General features: G+C 31.3%; 1 non-coding gene across 1 annotated transcript; it reads left to right on the top strand.

The window, feature by feature from the left end:
- The first annotated feature begins 2,074 nt into the window (after nt 1-2,074).
- Nucleotides 2,075-2,181, top strand: LOC121205332 (small nucleolar RNA R71). The gene has a single exon (XR_005900413.1). It is a non-coding gene; the product is annotated as a small nucleolar RNA R71 (small nucleolar RNA).
- Nucleotides 2,182-5,597: the final 3,416 nt, after the last annotated feature.

Raw genomic sequence — 5,597 nt, 5'->3', positions numbered from 1 at the left:
TCGAGTAAACTTTCATACTTTATTACTTGATATTTTGGAACTATTATTTTTTATTGTGGGCTGTCGCATGAAACTTTTTATTTTGATTTTGGAGGTTTCTGGATGAGATTGAATGATTGAGCTTTCAAAACTACATTTTAATATGGTTTACAAATTTGGTAAGAAAAACTGGACTTTTCAAACTCAATGACAAACCCAACTCGATGTTGTTATTTCAAACTTAAGAATTCAATTTTAGAAATTTGAAATCTATTTGCCCCCTTTATCAATGTTTTACAAGACACGTCAAACTACAATTTCAAAATCAACCAATGAGATTTAATTATTTTCTGTTGCGACACTTTCTTCGAAATACGATGTTTTGTGTATATATTTAAAACTTGAGTTTTTATCTAAGTTAATTAGTTTCTGATAATTACTTTTCAAAAGAAAATTTATAGACATTACTTAACTGTTCTCAAGTAAGTCAAAAACATTGATTTTTATTAAATGACGATTTCCAGAAGAAAAATAGTTTTTTGTTTTTTTGCACCATCAACTTGGCCAATGTGATCTTCGAGATTCGGCCATAACGTCTAGACCTGGTTTGAAGTTCCATGTTGTGACACTGAGGCATTGTCTCACGACATGTACCTAAATTTTAAAATTAATTTCGGTTGGAAATGTCGTGTCGCGACCTGAGGTAGAACTTGAAAAGGTTTTACGTTTGAAGTGCGATGTCATGACACCACCCTAATTTTTAAAATTGTAAGAGCTTTGATGTTCAGTGTCGTAACATCGAGGTTCAGTGTCACGAAACCACCCTAAATTTCTCTATTGTTGAATAGTGGGTGTGGTCGTCCCTACATTTTACCCCTAATTTTAATTAAATCCTTAAGAGGCTCCCTTCAGTTCCTAAAGCCAAAATTCTATCCTAATAAAAACTTTCCAACCTAATTAAAATCCAAAATTCAAATGTTTAAAAATTTACAACATTTTTCAAACTTTTAAGTCAAAATTAAGTGTGGGCCAATGTGATCTTCGAGATTTGGCTATTATGTCTAGGTCAGATTTAATTCTGTGTTCGAAACTGAGGCACGATCTCGTGACACGTTCCCAAAATTTAAAATTAATTTAGGGTCAAAATGCCATGTCGCAAACCAAGGTATAATTTGAAAAGGTTTTAGGTTCGAAGTGCGGTGTCCCGGCACTGAGATGTGTTGTCATGACGCTGCCTTAAGTTCTAAAATCAAGGGATCTTCGAAGTTCAGTGTTGCAACACCGAGGTTCAGTGTCGTGACACCACCCTAAATTTCTCCATTTTTGAATGTGGGCATGGCGGTCCCTACATTTTACCCCTAAATTCAATTATTTCCCTAATAGGCTCCCTTTTGTTGTCTAAGGCCAAAATTCTATCCTAATTAAAACTTTTTAACCTAATTAAAATCCAAAATTCAAATGTATAAAAATTTACAAAATTTCTCAAAGTTTTAAGTCAAAATTAAATGTGGCTACTGGTAGCCCTAGTGTTCCATGGATCGCCATTTTCTCCATTGGCTACCATCTTGATCCATCCAACAATCGAATTTCTGTCTGGGGTTTTTCTACTTGTCGTGCTCCCTTGATCTTTTTATGCCAATACACAACAATCAGAGCTAAGTTCCCGTTACTTTGATTGCCTCCCCACTTTAGATTTGGATGGTCCTTCCAAACCGGGTTGTATGTGTTTGAAGAAGGATTTCCATCCCTATTACCCAAGTAATTTACCTCATTCGATTGGATCTCCGGGTATGACGTGTAGCTTTGTGCAACATCATTCATTGATGGTTTGACATTCGTCTATAGATGATGTAATTTTGCTAGAATTTGTTGATATTTATCATTTTCCTTGACCATCTTAGTCGTCAACAACTTCTAGTTATATAAAAAGCGCACATTCAACCACATATACGAGTTTTTCACCATGTCTTTGTTAAATTGACAAGCTCACTCCTAAGTATTATTCATGAAGGCCCTAACAGATACGCCATCGAAGCTGACTCTTAAGCTCCCATTCAATCCATTATAAAATATTTGCAATTGTAACTAGTCTTGCATACTATGGTGTGGGCATTTCCTAAGTAGCGACTTGAAGTGATCCCAAGCTTCGCATAAATTTTCACCTTCGAATTGGTTAAAATTAGAATTATCATGCCTCAATTGGATGGTTCGACTAATGGGAAAATTTTTGTGTAAAAATTTCCCCACTAACTCATCTCATGTCGTGATGGAACTTGGCTCTTAAGAGTCAAGCCATTCGTAGGAATTGTCGCAAAGTGAGAACGGAAACAACCGAAGACAGATCACGTTGTCGGTCACTCTTTTGTATTTACATGTGTTACACAATTGTAGGAATCTCTTTAAGTGATGTTTCTGGTTTTCCATCATATTACCCTGAAATTGCAAGTTTTTTTTGTATTAATATTCTCTCCTGTTTAAAATTTGGCTTGATTGGGAAGGTTCCACTCCAAGTCATACACTTAATCAAAGAGAATTAAGTAAAAATCAAATAAACTAAAAATCAAATAAAAATAAAAATAAAAATTTCGTATCTATAATCCAAATTTTCCTATCTATGCTAAAAATTAAATTCAAGTCTAATGTCGAAACCTCCCTGACAATGACCCCAACAATTTGAGCGCCACTAGATGTGTGAATGTCTGGACTAGAAATACTACAACAAAAAAAAAATTAAGTAGAGCTATCCGCAAGCATATGGGTCAAGTTGTAATATAATAAAGCGTTGCAACGAAAGCATTCCGAGGATCGTACCCAAGGGAGGTTGAGTTAAATTAAATTAATTTTCTACACTAATAAGTCTAAATAGTACTGATTTAAAATTATGTTACGAAAAATCAAATTAAGCTAAAAATTAATAAAACTAAAAATCAACCAATTTAACAATTAGGTGATCAACTCACTTTAGTGGTCCTAATTAACTTCAAAACTCAGGTTTCATTGTGTTATCTATTAATTAACTAGTTATTACCACTTTATCTCTAACTAATTAACTAATCAACCAATACACGCTTACCTCCCAGCCTTAGTTTTTTAACCGAGAAATTATGATTTACTTGGTAAACATATCTCTCGATCTCGTTTATCCTAAATTGCTTCCTAGGGACGTTACTTCCTAGGGCTTAATCACACATAATTTAAACCAACTAAACTAGATTTCAACCCTTGTTTTTTCGTTAATTATTCACGCATCCGTTCGTTAATCTCCCTAAGGAAATTGACTTTTCATAGATCTAAATACAATAATTCCTAAACTCTTATTTAACTTGCAAAACAAAAAATTAAATAAAAGTAAGGAGTAGAGAAATAAGTCTATTTTTGTATCGATTTGAATTCAGAAGCGAAATTCCTTTAATAGTTGTGAAGATCACCTCAATTGCAATTGGAATCAACACCGAAATAATAAAAAAATAATATATTAAAGCCTTGAATCAAAATCGAATCCAAGTTAGAATAGTAACCAAAGTATAATAAAGGACTAAACTAAAAACCCTAAAATACTAAAACGACTCAATTGGCTGAGCCTCTTGAAATGAGACTTAATATGCCTATTTATAAAGTTTATGCTCAGAACTAATTAGGGTTGCTAAATAGTAAAAAAATCTGATTAAAGTATATTGTATGGACTAAAATACACTTAATTAAAATTCATGTTCGTCACTCAGTGTCGAGACATTGGTCCTCATTTTATGAGTATTTTGGCTTCGAAGTTTGATGTTGCGACACCACTCCCCAGTGTTGCGGCACTATAGTTGTCCTTTGCCTCTTAAGCCCGAAAACAGTGTCCTACACACTAGATAGAGTTGTTAGATCATTCTTAGGCCCATGGGGGCCCATTAAGTTATTACATAATTTAAAAGTGCGTAAAAAAGTTTATTTTGTATAAATTAAACATAAAACAAAAAAAAATCAGAAACAAAATAAAAACATATAAAAATGCTATAAAAGAAACTCGTTAAGTGCTGAGATGACCTTAATTTACCACAACAAATTGTGACAGATCAGTTTGCGCTCTCTACGCCAAAGAGTTGAACTTTAGATCCACTAGAGCTTACTATTTATTTTACCTGTTGGCCAACGTGAGAACTTGACTTATTATCTAATAATAAAATATATTAATTTATTTCAATCTAAACATAAAAAATATTAGATAATATTTTATTTTTTAATATTAATAAGAACAAATAACAAATAATAATAGTGATAATAATAAAGTTTTAAAAATCTTATATAGCCCATGTGACCAACAAAACTAAATATTAATTCATTTTTTTTATTACGAAGGGCTAAAATACAATGGAGTTATTATCATTATCAAAAAAGCTACAATACAATGGAGTTAAGTATGCAATTACGCATGATGAATATGATGGCTAGAATTTGTATTTACTCTATACTGTCTTCTATTATACGGTATTTTGCCTCGATTATCCACGAATAAACAAACCACAATGTTCCTCACTCACAAAGATATCTACCCTATCAATCAGTCCATACTATTTCAATATTAAGTTTTTTATTTAATTAAAATTTTAATACATTTTAATTGTTTCAACCATTTTTTAATAGTATTTGACTTGTATCAATATATATCGATTTTTTATATTTTAAACAATTTCAGTATATACCAATACTAAATCAGAAAGGCTACTTTTGATAATGTAATAGTGTTTCAATCTCTTTCTCATGGTGTTAAAATTGTTATACTCCACTTTAATTGCAAATTTATCAGCTTAATGCCATTTTCTTGATAGTGCTTTGTATTCTTGTAATAAGTAGACTGTTGCAAGAATGGTTACTGTTTCGAGTTTCAATGAATCTTTTGATTATGTATAAATTTTCAAAAAAAAAAACATAATTATTAATATTATTATATGACTATTGGGACGTCGTCCCCATTCTGTCCTCCCTCTCTTGATTTCATTATGTAGTCATTGTTTCTCATATTAATATAAATTTGGATAAAGTTGATGCTGTGAACTTAGGATAAATACCACGGCCAGTGAAGAATTGGGGTTGCCCTAAATCATACTCTTATTAGGCCGTAATACTATATTTATTGAATGATCACTCGCATATTTTTCTCACCCACATTATAACGTTTGCTTTATTATTTCCGTACAATAATGTTTAAGCTATTATAATAATTTTAAAATCAAAACGTTAAAGTAGGTTTCTAAAGCGACAAATTCAACTTTTGTCCTTTTAAAAAAAATGATAATTCGATTTGCAATTTTTATTTTAATTTTTTTTGGGTTTCAAATTAAAAGCCAAAAGAGTTTGTAAGAGGAAGCGATGCAATTATAATTATTTAATTTTGCGGTAAATGGAAGAGATCAAAAGTTTATCCCTTTCCAATATTTGTATGAGACCACATTTTTAATGCGTAAACCGTTGAGGAATGCAAATTAATTAGTCCATCAAAATTACGAAAGCAATTAGGGATCAGTAAAGTTGACAAAACAACAGTTAGTTGAAGTTTTAAGGTTAAAATATATCCTACTTTTTATAAATTTAAAATTTAATTTTTATATTTTTATTTTTAAATTTTAATTTTTTTT

The sequence above is a fragment of the Gossypium hirsutum genome, chromosome A08 (genome assembly GCF_007990345.1).
Source record: "Gossypium hirsutum isolate 1008001.06 chromosome A08, Gossypium_hirsutum_v2.1, whole genome shotgun sequence".
Lineage (NCBI taxonomy): Eukaryota > Viridiplantae > Streptophyta > Magnoliopsida > Malvales > Malvaceae > Gossypium > Gossypium hirsutum.
Note: the sequence above shows the minus strand (reverse complement) of the source record. Positions and strands in the feature narration are given on the sequence as shown.